The sequence below is a fragment of the Gymnogyps californianus genome, chromosome 2 (genome assembly GCF_018139145.2).
Source record: "Gymnogyps californianus isolate 813 chromosome 2, ASM1813914v2, whole genome shotgun sequence".
Taxonomy (NCBI): domain Eukaryota; kingdom Metazoa; phylum Chordata; class Aves; order Accipitriformes; family Cathartidae; genus Gymnogyps; species Gymnogyps californianus.
Genome location: NC_059472.1, coordinates 24,199,536 through 24,214,872, shown reverse-complemented (window position 1 = coordinate 24,214,872; position 15,337 = coordinate 24,199,536). Strand labels below are relative to the sequence as shown.

The 15,337-nt window shown below is 37.2% G+C and overlaps 1 protein-coding gene across 2 annotated transcripts in view; it reads right to left on the bottom strand.

Moving 5' to 3' along the window:
• The window catches only part of STK3 (serine/threonine kinase 3), a 143,304-nt gene that overhangs the window by 79,549 nt on the left and 48,418 nt on the right, over nucleotides 1-15,337 (bottom strand). The window lies entirely within an intron of this gene.

Below are 15,337 nucleotides of genomic sequence, written 5' to 3'. Positions count from 1 at the left end.
ACCAATCTACTGCAGAAAACAACCTCCCAAATACATTTAAACTCAGTAACACATTTTACAGTATGAAATCCTATTTAAGGTGGGGTGGGGGGTGTTAAATATTTAATACTGTAACATTTTATTAATTTTAAAAACAAAGAATCAGCTGAAAGACACATTTTTCTCTTCTTTGTGATACATGTCATAGAACTTCCCTCTCTTCTTGAATAGCCTTCATAAAGGCTATTGAAACACCACTAATTATTCAATTACACAACTCAACAGCTGTCTAGAAATAAAACACCAGCATGGACAAGAAGGGTGAGATACTAGCAGGTTCTACATTGGTTTTGCTTTGCTGAGTGTTTATTGGTTGGTTTTGGGTTTTATTGTTTGGGTTTTTTTAATTCAGAACTACAACATTGTTACAACAAAGTTTTTTGTAACAGTGAAAAACAAAGTTACTGAACAACGCCTCGTGTGTTTAAAGACAATGAAGTCGGTTTATGATCCACTTCAGTGTAGATAAATTTAATTGTTAGAAGCACCCTAAAAATCACCAGCTCCCTCCTCCTGTCTGCAAACACAGAAGTTCATGAAGATGATCTAATGCGCTCACACTTTTCGTGCAGAATTACAAACAGGTCTGTTTCCATCAGACATCTATCAGATACCTGACACAAGGAGATTCTCAATATCCCCAGAGTTTGATAAAACCCCTAAACTGGAATCTGAACGTGGGATTCAAAATATTTGAAAAGCTTAATTATCTTTCTGTGTGAAATATTACTTCTGTTGAAGCAGCCAATACTAATTTTTACTCTTTCTTTTTGGAACGAAAAAAGTGGCTTCTCAGTCATGCACCAATTTTCACTTATCCAATTATATCTTCCTTGGGAGGCGGGGGGGGGGGGGGGCACGGAGTACGTGCTGCTCTTTACTAATCTCAGTGACAAGAGCAACATGAACTACAGACATCAAGAAGGAACCACTCACATCAAAACTGTGCATGCAGCAGCCCATAAAGTGCTAGTTTCTTCATATACTTCTAACATTTCTTCACCTACTTCTAACAGAGAAGTGGCTTGAAGAAACACACTAAAACAGAGTATTCATCTCAGTTTTCTACAGGAAAACCTCAACAATTTACTCTGAGTTAAAGACTATAGAAATGCAAAAGTTGTCAAATAAATTTCATCCTGTTAATTTACCACTAACACTCTTTTGAAACTGTGTGTCATAAAAAGCGTTTACTGAAGATATGTTCAGTGAATAAATACTCCAGACTGATCTAGCCACCCAATGGAAACTGCTTCTCCCATATCTTAGCTAAAACACATTTTTGGTTTAAGCTAAAATATTGAAGAAGCTGTTACCAATTTAGGGGGAAAAAAGATGTTCATTAAAGTTACTTATTTTTCAGTTGACATTAACAATGAATTATCAAAAGAAAAATGTTTGGAAATGCCATCTGAAAAAAAAAAAAAAAAAAAAAAAAAAAAACCAAACAAAAAACCAAACCAGCAATTACATTATTCTGAAAGCTAGATCATCAAAACAGAAAGGAAACAGTTTTCCCCTTTCACAAAATTTGAAAAACTGATAGTACCAATTAAAAAACACCTACTCCTAGCAATAAAATTACATTTCCAACATTAAGCAAAAACTTAAAGATTCCTATCACTGTTCAACCAAAAAGGCACTTTCTTCACTGAGAGTTAGCAATGACTGTTCATCCAACTGAGTAACAGAACGAGAACACCGTGCTGTTACACCCACCTGCCTCACAAGCTCCCAGCAAAGCACAGCTAGAATTATCAACACAAGCCTAAATGCAGGAAGGGATAAGTGGAGATTTAGTCCAGAGAACTTCTGGACAAACAATAACTGATAAAGAATTTTTAATCCTAAAGAAGGGAAATATACGTGACATTTAACATGCAATTCTATTGTGCTCACCTCAGTAGTTCTTTAGTAGTGACCACTGATTAAATCACATACATAATACTACATACAGTAAAAATGACATTCAAATTATTTTTAGGATAGAATGACAGACACCTCACATATTAACATTAGGAGCATTTAAAAAAATAAAACACCAGAATAGGAGGGGGAAAAAAAAACCCCACCAAACACCACAACTGTTACCAGTGGTTTAACACCCATTCACTGTCACAAGCTTCCCTCTGGAATGATGACCTTTGCCGTTCAAAGCAAAGTATGATTCACTTAAGATGTAAGGTAATAAAGTAATAAACACAGAGAAAAATACATAATGGAAAGAATAATCACATGATTAACAGCAAAGATGGGTTACTGAAAGATAAGCCATTTATATTGTCCTGTATATTTATTATTGCTAGTAAGTTCATAACATTTTGACAGCGTTACAATAGGTCAAGAATGTAAAGATACCAATCTCAAACATTTTGCAATAGTAAGTGCAATTGTAAATCTACTGAAAAGAATCAACCCTTGCCTTGTTAGCACCGTCACGCAACAGAACTGTGCCTCAAGATTCACCTCTGAACTTACTCTTTCTACTAAAGGTGGGAGTTGGACTCAATGATCCTTATGAGTCCCTTCTAACTTGAAATATTCTATGATTCTATGATACTTCCTTTTAAAAAACTGCTTTAAATTTCAAAAGAATATTACACACAATTTATTCAGTGACAATAGCTTGAAGAAGTCTGCGTTCTAAGGCCACAAATTCGTTCAGTTTGGGGTTGTTTTTACTGGTTTTAAACAAGCTCACTTATACAACTGATTTTTAAATCCCATCACATATCATAACTTTAAAGTTCTACCATATCCTGAGACAAATCGGCAATGGTATATTTAAAAGGCAGAATTTATTGCACTGGCTGTTACTCAATTAGCAAGGCAAAGAGCAAGTTCCCCCTGCTAACTCATCTAAAAGGATCATGTCATCTGCATATGTCTGTTCATTATCAAACCCTTTTTTCAGATGAGTAATAAAAATATTTATTACCACCAATCTTTTCCCAGAAATGTCACCTCAGCATGCCAGTTAATTTACCTATTTATCCAGGGGGGTTCTTTTTTGTTTTGTTTCATTTTTGAAAGTTTCTTGACCTCTCATAAGTCATCACTTGTACTATCCAAAAAGATCTGGAAGCAACTCAACAAATTACTTGATGGAGTTGTATGCAAAGAAACAACTCTGTTTATCTGCAGTGGCCTTCTTTTGCTTGCTTATTTCTTCTTCCTCTCCCTTCAAGTCCAGCAGACCTATCAATATTTCTCCAGGCTTTCTTCCAACATATTTACAATTCCCTATGGTTTGGGGAACTCTTCATGACTTTTGCCTATAGGTTTTTCAACTATTATCTTGTCCCATCTTCTACTTTAAAATGGAATAGTTTGAGTTTTTCTATCCAATTCAGTAGAGCTATTTCAATTTCCTGAAAGTCTTTAGAAATGAAAAATAAAGCATGGAAATATCTGCAATCTCATGAAGGTTTTTTAACTGTTCTTTGGCTTTGTTGGGGTTTTTTTGTTGTTTCTTTGAGGTTTTTTGGGGGTGGGAGGAGAAGGGTGTTTTAGATAAGCGAAATCACACAATTTTTAAAGCAAAGGCATTCACTGAAAACAAAAATAATTTCAGGCTACTCAAGATTTTGTGCTTAAACTACCCCAGGTAGCTAAAGGTTTTGAATTTTTTTCTTTAATTGACATATACAGGAATTTTCAGAGAAAAATATCTAACTTGCAAATAATCCCATATAGGTACAAAACAGTATAATTAACATTTCATTGAAAGGTTATATTGAAAGTTCACATCCACAATAATTACAAGTCTCCACATTTTTACAGAGACCAGGGACAAAAAACCAAACAAACAAAACCCATGATGACTAAAAAAATTCAAACACCACCAGAAAACAAGACAATGAAAGTCAGCAAGTCTTACAAACACACACAAGAGTTTCAAACACCTGAAAGGAACTGCAGCATTCAGACACCATCTAGGACAGTATTTCCAACAATTTCACTCACCAAAAGGAAAACCTAAACAAGCCACAAATTAATTCATGATTGTCGTTCCAAAAAGTACCCTCAATCTCAGCACTGGGTGAGCAAGATACATTCAATCAGGAGGAGGAGGAAGGGTGCACGCGTGTATGCACATGTGGGTTTTTTAAGATTTTTTTTTTTTTGAGGGGGAAAGAGTTTTGTGGGTTTTTCTTTAAGGTAGAAAAAAAGAAATAGATATTAAGCTGTCTTTAGACTGAGGGAAGTATGTAGTGGTTTAACCTTCTATTCAATTTTTACTTGACACAGACTTGGAAAAGAAGTTATTTTTAAACATAGTTGTATAGGAGAAAATTTCCTTTTCATAGTGACGGGCAACACCTCCTCTTTGTGAGGAAATCACCATAACAGAGTGATGGGGCCACTTCAGACCACTAGCCAATCCGAGGTTCTACCATAACCCTCAGGGAACTTACCAACATTTAAGAGCCTCTCAAACCAAATTACACATTATGGCAGATCTTTGCTCAAGAGCCAGGCAACTCACTGCCTAAAGGATCTTTCCCAGCCACGTAGGTGTCCAGGAATCAAAAGAAGAAGAAGGTGTCTTCATGAACATTGGTACCTCTCTCAGATAGACTCATCCTGCTATCACTTAAATCCCCCCTTTCACACAATTAGAGAGATCTAGAACATAAGTCTTGAACCTGAACAACTTTTTCTTTTTCCAGCATTGAACTTGAACAACTAGTTTCTTATCAGTTACAAAAGGAAATGGTTCTGAAAGTGCACATTACGTGACTGAATCCTTGAGTATTGAGAGAAAGAATACTTCTTTCACCATAATTTCTTTTACTCCTGATTCAGTACTATCTTGAAAATTCATAGACATAATGCCCACAAGGTTCCAATTCTGTTACCCAGACTAAGAAACTTACTTTCCCTCCAAGAAAACTCCAACAATATAGCTTACTTTAATAATAAAATGTTTTCTCTTCTTCCCACAGTATTTTCTGCAGTTTCTGAGAAAATGAGGCAGTGATTACATCCAGAAATATATTAACATTTACTGAGACATGAAGTGGAAAAACTGCATTTGCAATTATATTTACTAATAAAAGAGTCAAGGAGTGAGTAACTTATATTTGTGAGAAGAAGCTGTAGTAAACTTGCTGGACATTAAATGTGAAACCTCTGCCATAACCACACACAGCAGTAATGACAGAAGGCATTCAAGAAATATGTAGTAGTTCTTTATTCAGGATATGTTAGACTTCCAGCAGTAGTATTGTGTTCAGTTTTAGGCATCGCACTTTCAGAGACGTGAACCAACTGAAGATGGTTCAAAAAAAGAGCAACTATAATGCTTAGATAATTAAAAAACACAATCTGCAAGGCAAGACTGAATGAATTAGGATTGCTTAGTCTAAAGAGGAGGTGACTATAGTGAGAAACATGGTAACAGACTCCAACATGTTAAATGCCACTTCAAAGGGGGAGAAAATACTCTTTTTTCCAAGTCTATAAAGAACAGCAGAAGAACTAATAAGTTTAAATTTCAACAAAGAATATTCAGGTCACAGAGTAGGAAAGTTTCCAATAAACTACCTGAGAAGTTCCAGAATTTGTCATTGTATTCTACCAAAAATTACAAACAAACACAGTTTCAGAATTGTATGATCGAAATTTGGGCATGTGTTTTGAAGATCTTTTCCACCACCACCTCCCCATTTGCCCTGTGTTCACGCAATCTCAGAAGACACAGTATTTTCCCCATATCTAACCTGAAAATTCAGTGAAGAGTGCATTACACAAAGATGAAATAAAATTAAACTCCATGTGCATCCTTCACAGGTTGCTCTCTCTCCCTGCAACAGCTCCTTGGCCTCTGATTTTATGTGGATTATGTAAGGACTCACATTTAAGAGTCAATACTTTGAGAGGTTACAGGTAGCACAAAAGAAAGCAGGAATTTAATCTAGTCATGTCACAACTGGAATAGAGTCTTGCTAGAAAAATAATCTGCACACTGTGAATTTAAAAACCTACAGTGGCTGACAGCTCACTGGGATGTCCAAAGGTGACTTTGGTAATAAAAAAAAAAAAAAAACTAAAAAAAAAGAAAAAAAAAAGAGGATTATCATGTTTGGTCAGCCTAGGTACAGAAACAGAATGATCATGTTTAACAGAAGAAACATGAAACACAAAGGAACAATGCTCACAACAATGTTCGCTGCTTCCTACTTCACCCTTTACAATGGCAACAGATGAACAGGTGATAGCAAAAGCCAACCACCAGCACAAAGAAAAACGACCCATTCACTTGCAGTGTTCAAACTAAGAACTAAAATTAAACTCACAGATTACAATATGCCAGATATTAAATGCCTACATCCCACTGAAAAAATGGAAATGTCTAATTAATTACAGAAGCTTTCCTAGTCTATGAAAGAGTAACTGAGTATTAAGTTCTTACATCTTAAAGCTCTGTCTACCTTCAAGCAAAGAAGGAAAACTTCTGTCTCTGCTCCACTGACACCCAAGGTACTGAGAGAATATAAGACTCAACGGCACTGCTTTCCCAGCTACCAGGTACGTACAGAGAACAGTGTTGCTGTCCTTGCCTAGCTAGTATTTCCAATATTTTCCCTAACAGCTTTGTAAAAAATACCATTTTAATCTAGCAATGAAATTAAGGGGCTAGAATGTGTGTAAAAGTTATCTATATCCTTTCCTGTAAGGAAATGTAGTTGCTAGAGCAAATCTAACTTTTTTTCCTACTCCATAGGCCATGATGCAGACACAAGCAGTGGGAGGCATCACAAAGTAAAATCTGGACATTTGAATGATCAAATGAAAAGAGAAGTATAACCAACGCATAGTATTACTTACACAATGACACACCAGTCTTACATTTTAAAAAATAACACCCCTTTTAAACCAAAGTGAATAATACAACTACAAGATCAAAGTCAGAGTTAAAATTCAAATATACCACTGGAACTGATACTTCAGTTCTTCACGGCACTTTGTTATCTTGGTAGGTGTAACCATTGCTCTCTGAAACAGAAAGCAAAAAATATGAACTACATAATGGCATTCAAAAGTAATCCTACCAGATGACAGAGGTAAAATAATATACCAAATTCTGGACAGGCTAAGTAGATCAAAAAGAAATTATCTTTCTGAAATGGTATTGTGTCTGATGAAACTGGAATTGGTAATGATTGGTCATGATTTAATAACTGGCATGACATACGTCCTACGGAAGATTCTTCCAGAAGGGAAAATGTTCCAAAGAGAAAACATACAGACAAAATTCAAATGCCAATTATTATTTTTTAAAAGAAGACAGTAAAACGGTAAAATGATCTGTGAGCCAAAGTTAGCTCCCCATATTTTCAGTTTTATTTATCAAACTGAAAAATCTCTCCAACTTTCTCTTTTCCTGTATAAGACCAAAACTATGAGATGTTCTGTTTGTATTACAATTACACTAATTCAATGCAGGTCACTTGCTTTTTACTGAGTCCAGATGACATTTAGTAAGTTAAACATGGGCCAATTAGCCTTAAAAAAAAAAAGGGGGGGGGGGGCTGATTGCCGCTGGGTAGGTCATACAGTGGCTACAGAACACAATTGCTTGAATTACATTTTGACTAACATCAAACACAGAACTGAAGCTAAGAACGACCTTTTTTTTTCCCTGCACGCCTTCTAGATTTCTCACATTGAAATGTACTAATTTAAAAGCCATCTCTTTCCTCTGAGGTGATAGATATGAACAGACTCACCAGAAGTTTTTGTTGTTTCCTCTTTCTCCGCCTAACTTAAAACCCCAAATTTTTAATATTCTAAGAAGTACAAACAATGTAGTTTCCACTTTATTTTTAATATCCCCAGTGGCTAACTAACCTTTTCAAGCCTGCTCATTTGAACTTACCACAGTAAAAAAGAAAAACATAGCACTGGAGATTTAGTGAACACTAAAAATAATAATGGTCTAAGCCTCTTCTGTTTCTGCAATAACATTTGTATTTTTAAATCAACTTGAACTGCCATGTAATTAGCCATACAATAATCTTTACAGATAATGTAGAGAAACCAGTTCCAGAGCGGTAGGAAAATCCTCAAGCTTATCTCCAAGAAGCAAATAAACAGTATGTCTTTGTTAATGTCTTAGTTGTGATCAAGGGCTGAATCTTTTCTGACAAAAACACTAGCTATAAAATGATAATTAAAATCTATGCTACTAAATAAAACATCAGTTTAGACTTAGTGTAACTGACTGCAAATCTGTCAACGGTATTCTATCTAACCATGTCTGGATTTGACACCTTTTTTTTCCTCAGAAGTTTTCCACCTCTCAAACAGTAGTATCAACTGCTGAAGTAAAACGTAATATGTATTATAAAATAGTAGCCCAGTTAGTTGTTTATTCTATAACGCACTGAATTATACAAGTTAGTTATTATTTGTATCATCTCAAGATTTTGTACCCATCTCTACTTTCTCCCAACATGATCTGCTCAGCTTTTAACAAACTTCACCCAACACAGCAAACAGGAGCATAACGCAACACACAACAGTTAGATGCCATTATGCTCATGGCATCTAACGCTAATTAGATGTCCTCCAGACTTGGTTATCATCTTCAAAATATTGCACACCCTAGAGGAAATACACAGAAGTCATGCAGATGAACTGCTTAGTTGCCTCTACATGATATCAGTCTACAGGATCAAGGACATAGGAAAAAAATTTCTTCATGTAATTAAGAAAAAAAGCTCATAGCCTAAGATGTAACATTTTGAGGCCAGAAAGATATACAGACACTGAGATAAAAGATCCACAATAGTGTGAATTGGCCTTGCATCTAAATTTCTTTGCTTAAACCAAGTTTTAAACAAACCTGAAGGGAGAATAGTAAAATAGCAAGCATCTATCAAGATTCCCAAATTACTTAACCTAGAATATTTTATTGCAACGCTGACAAAATTTTACAGGTTTTGGTTCTGATCTGTGGTCTGTGTTGTACTTCCCTGTCCAAACACTTACTTATTAATCACATATTCTAAATTTTTGTTAGGGTCTGGTTTAACCTTGTGCACTTTGTTCCATTCAAAGACATGTATCACAGCTTCCCTACAATGACTGACACTGCAGAGAAAAATAAAAAAAACCAATTGAAAGCAAAGCCCTGTTACTGTAGGTACACACAGAAATAACACTCCTTCACAAACAATTTAGGGAACAAAAATTTACAGCCCATATTACTGGAAAAACTACAGTTTAGCAATGTGGCTATTGCAGTCACTGAAGTATGCAAACAATATAGCAACGGTTGAAGCAGTGACTAGAAATGCTGATATCATATAAACAGGCCATATCATACCCTTAATTCCTAGCAGCTTGTCCCCAGTTTACACCAAAAGACCTCAAGGCAGAAGGGGAGAAGGAATTTTGAATGCAAAGGTTCTTCAAGACATGGCAGCCATATACAGTTACACGTAAATGGCCTTTCCTCTCTCCTTCAACAGATATGTTAGCGTTCATACTCCTGACTCTTCTAGCAATATGATAACTATTCACTCACTAAACGACATAGTTCACAGGAAAAGCATCTCAAAGAGCATCTTATCAAGACTCATCTCACTTGAAAAGCCTCCGAATGGCACAATACTTTACGGCACACGTATGGAACTACCAAGTGAAGGCTTTGCAGATCTGAGAAAGGCGCACTTTGAAAATGCTGAAGATCTCACCTCTCTCGCTCTAATTGTATGTATTCATTCCACTCAAGCAGCTTCACAGAAATTCCTCTATCCAACATGATGGTCCCCAGCTTGAGATAACAGTATCTAAAGAGCTCCCTATAGCAGTGTCGTGGTTTAACCCCAGTCAGCAGCCAAGTACCACACAGCCACTCCCTCACTCCCCGTCCCCGCCCCTGCTCCCAGTGGGATGGGGAGGAGAATCGGGAAAGAAGGCAGAAGTCGTGGGTTGAGATAAGAACAGTTTAATAACTAAAGTAAAATATAATACTAACAATAATAATAATAATGAAATATAATAAAAATAATAGTAATGAAAAGGAATATAACAAAAAAAGGGGGGGGGGGGGACACACGGGGACGGGACGACACACGACCAGTGATGCACAATGCAATTGCTCACCACCCGCTGACCGATGCCCAAGCAGCGATCCGTCCCTCCCGGCCAACCACCCTCTGTTTATATACTGGGCATGACGTTCCATGGTATGGAATATCCCTTTGGCTAGTTCGGGTCAGCTGCCCCGGCCATGCTCCCTCCCAGCTTCTTGCACACCTGCTTGCTGGCAGAGCATGGGAAACTGAAAAGTCCTTGGCTTAAGATAAGCGCTACTTAGCAACAACTAAAACATCAGAGTGTTATCAACAGTATTCTCACACTAAATCCAAAACACAGCACTGTACCAGCTACTAAGAAGAAAGTTAACTCTGTCCCAGCCAAAACCAGGACACAGAGACAATAGAGGCAAGAGATATTCATAAGCAAATAGAAAAAATAAAGCATGCCTGACATCTATAATGTTAGCTGAGGGATGCACGCAATTTTGAAAAAAAGTATCAGCTGGTTAGCTTCCTAACATAAGAAAATGATAACCTAATCACAATAAAAGTCTGCACAAAGAGTCACAAATGTAATCAAACTGCTCTGTTCCTCTGCAGATCCAAGGCCAACAAAAAGGAAGACTCCACTAAAAGGTGCAGATGGAAGCAAATGACTACAGACTCAAAAGAATTTCCGAGGGATACCACAAAGTCACAGAAGCACAGAATGGTTGAGATTGGAAGGGACCTCTGGAGGTTGTCTTGTCCAACCCCTCTGCTCAAGCAGGGCCACCTAGAGGCAGGTGCCCAGGACCATGTCCAGATGGCTTTTGAATACCTCAAGTATGCTCCAGCACACTTCCTAGCTGAACAGGGCTCCCAGCACTCAAATACAGCAGAACTGAAGAAAAACAGTACCTCATGGAAGCCAATAAATGGAGAAGTAACACAAGTGATAAAAATCCTAAAGAAAAGGCTTGACATGGAATAGGGAGAATTGTCACTTCCTCTGAATTTTCAAGGCAAAAAGACCTCCTTTGGAAGTCCCCCATCTCAAAGGATAAGTCTTGAAACATTGTCCCAGATTCAATTTTTTCTGAAAACTCTTAGAAGCTGTTCCTGAGAAATACTACACTACTGCATATACCCAGGGTGAAAAGATAAAAATTGAGCATAATGAACAAACAGCTTCATAGGGACTTGAACTTCCCTTGACTTCTTGCATCCTTCCTTTGCCTGTGCTCCTCAGGAGACTGACCCTCATCTGGGAGAAAGCGATCCCCCTTAGGAGATTGCTTCTCTTGGTCATATGTACATATAATGTCCTCAGGCCACAGAGGAGCTCTTATGCCAAAAGTTTCTGATGTGAGTGATGAGAGGTGGATGATAGTGTCATCCTCTTGTTAGAACAGGATGAAGACTGAAGCTATACCAGGCAACCTGAATCTCAGAGATATTGTCAAAGTTAGTTATGAGCTAGCACAGTGTGGATGCAAATTCCAGACATACAGTCCATTCATCCAGACCAAAGCAACATGCTAATATAAAACGGGGCCACCATAAGACTTTGCATTAAGAGTGCCGTGACTGTACCTACAAAATTTACATCTCTATTAGTCCTTAAATTTTTCTGGAACAGTCTTTCCTCTATCACTGTATTTAGAGCTGATGTCCTCCCTCTGCAACCCTACACATTTAGCCTGACACCAGGCTGCAAAGTGCAGCCAAATCTATTTCAAATCAGAAATGAGAGCAACTGAATTGGAAGACAGCAAGGGCTGGAAAGCTGCTGAAGACTACTGGCTCAAACTTCAGGTAGAGAAAGGCTGGGCGCTCTGCCTGAAGACATGGCACTCAGCCTGAAAGTACTGAGTGCAAGTGATAAAACAAGGGTTTCTCTAGAACAGAGAGCAAGACCAGAAAGCACAGAGGGTGATATCTTGATTATTCCTCCTGCAGTTTCTCCTGGCTCCTTACAAGGAGCTACGTGGGGCAATGTTCTGAAGCAATGACTCAAAAACAGCATAGCATACCCCAAAGGGCCTTTCCTGCGGCATAGCCCCAGGCACTGCCTAACCAAGACCCCCAACAAGCCCAGTGTCCAGTGAATTATCTTCTTTGTCCATAAATGGATATGCCCACTGAAGAAGGGAATAAGCCTTCATAAGTTAAAGGGAACATAAAAACATAGCTAGGAATGCCATAAAGATGATTAAACAAGCTATCCAACCAGGATAAAGAGGATTCACTTGAAGAAAGTTTCACTTATTTTAAGCGGGCCTTTATTTTAAGCAGTAGCAAACTCCACAGACAATCCTAACTCAGTTGACATACAAAAGGAAAGGGAGATGCAAGATTCCTCCATGCTTCCTTTACATGCAGGCAACTAAAAAGAGGGAGTGTGAGCGTGCCTGTTACAGATTGCTGGGCTGTAATGCCCTACTATGTTAGGCTGACACAAGCAATGATTTAGAAGGGAACCATGTAAAGAGAAAAGACAAACAAATAATTCAGTTGCTTGAGTTGAAATTCAAGCGCAGACTAAACTAAAAAGTTGATCTTAAAAACAGCAGCAAAAGTTTTAGATAGAATAAATTCACGATAAATTCATTCAGAGATTCAATGCCTGTAATTATATTTTTCATACAACATCCAGTGACTGGAAGTCAAAGTTAAAATGTTTTCATGTGAATCTGCCTAGCACTACAGATAAATACAGAACGATTTACCAGGAGCTCTGATGAATTCTGCTCCAAAGGACATATTTGACATCCAATTCATGTTGGGAACGCATAATAAGACCCATGTAAACAACAAACATTTTCTACACACTAGTTTAGCATTCCCGAGGCACCTATACTTAGCAATAAAACTGACAGAGCCTCAGTTTAGTATCAGATGGAGATTTAAGTTCATCAAAGAGCTATATAGAGACGAACAATTCACACTTGTGTGGTCAGCAAGAACACATCATGCAAGTTACTGAACAAACAATACCTTCTGAGTGTTGGTAAACACAGAGATTTAAAAAATAATTAAACAAATCTACACTTCTTTGCCTGCCTGAAAATATCCAGCTGTAACAGGGCATGATTTGCAAATTTATATAATCAAAGAACTTGCACGTGTATGTGTATGTATATATGGAGTTCTTTGAGAGATACGCATCCATACATATATATCCCTGTATATAAAAAAACAGCTCCATATATATACACACACGTGAGTTCTTCGATTACAGGTATTGAGAGATATATATATGGATTTTATATATACACATATATATCTCTCAAAGAACTAACTCCATATATATATATATATTAAAAATATCAGTAAAAATAAAAATTCATTGTTTTCTTCACCTTCACTCAACGGAGGCAGGTTTCCACATGTTTGAAAGCAGCTTGTAACCACAGGAAAGAAATTATGAAGAATACAATGCTCATTTTTGTCTGAAAATCCTGAGGTTCCTGACCATCTATTTATCTTCTGGAGCAAGTTTTTTAAATTCATTGCTCTGCCTCTGAACAAGATTTGCATATATTTCCCTATCAAGGCTTTCCGTATCGGAGATGAAGCGTAACTCTAAAGTACATGAGCACAAGGTACAGCAGTTAAGTAAGGGTGAGTTCTTACAATGTATCAGTTACATCCCATTAGCTACTCACATGCACACCCCGACCTCATAGCCACTGTCTTTTTCCTTAGGAAGTTGGCATACAGAGACAACAAAATACACGTGAAACAAATGCTACTGAAAAATCTGAAAGCAGAGGTTCCCTCAGTGAAGAGATCACCATGGCTGGGTTCTCATCTTCACTAAAGTTCCTAACACACTGCAGCTAAATAAGTCACAAAAAATACCAAATTAGAGTCAAGTGCACTATGTCCTCTTCCTCTAACATGCAAACTTCAGATATATGAAGACCAAAAACATAATCCAAACAAATCCCCACACACAATTTTCACAGATGTGGAGAAAAAGAAGCTGTGTGAAACAGAACTGCAATCTTTCAAGAAGGAGACTTTGCCAAGCTTCACCCCTCTGGCTTTACTTACTTTTTCTCTCCTGCCTGCTGGAGAGCTCCCCTTTGCTAGCCAAAGCACCAGGGATAAGAAAGGAGGTGGAAAAGAGGACAATTCATGTGGAAATCAGGGAAAAAGATAAGAGTTCTGAGCAGATCTTGCCTGACCTTAACAATAGAGACTAAGCATTAAAGTTTGGCCTTAACTTACAGCAGGGGAGCAGTCAACTATTACTCTGGCTCAAAACAGGACCATCTAACACCCTCCACTTCCAGAACGCATCCCACGCCTGCCAGAGGACACAAATTTTTTTTTTTGAGAACCACTGTTTATGTATTAAAAATACTGATTAAAAATAAAAAAGCTAAGCATACATATTTTGTCTATAACAAGTAGTCACCTTCATTTAGTAGTGAATACTCAACCAATTTCCTTAATTATATTATAAATACACTTAATGATAAATTGAAGAAGTGAAAATGTAGAACTCATAAATTTGCCAGAGTTTCTGTGAAGAACGGCATCCGAAAACAATACGCCTTACCTTCGCATGCCACCCAGCATTAGATTTCTTTGCTGTTTCGACTTAACACCCCATACTTATATAAATTACTCTCTCACGGAAGGAAAAGCCATCTTTGGTTGACTGTCGCTGGAATGGTTATTTGAAACCAGTAATCACACAATTCTTTCAAATTCTTATCATATTACCAATATTTTATCGGAAACAGATGTTAGCAGCACAACTTAGAATTATTGAACAACTTTTCTTTCAATTTCATAACAAATTAGGCAATGCTTAGTTGAGGCATCTGAAAAAAGTTACAGAATTGCAAGCCCTAAGGCATAGGGCTGGGTGTCATAATTTAAACCATCATCAGCTGAAATGCAAAAGCATTAGAAACATAACGTTTTACTCTGTAGAACAAATTTCTCTTGCAGATTATAATCTTTATTTGTTAACAAATTCTGAAGTCTCAACAGCAACCAAAAGCTACCATTTCAATGTCAAAAGCCTAGTAGAATTCTTACAAACTTAATACTAAAATTCCCTGAATGTTTACAAATAAGTACTGAAACACAAATAAATAATAAAATAAAATTTAATATATTGTATTTACTAAAGGCCGTCTTGAGCATAGCGATCATGAAATGATAGAGTTTTTGATTTGTAACACAAAAGCAAAAAAGAAGCTAGTGAAGGGAATAATGCAGAAGTCATCTCACCTTGTGAG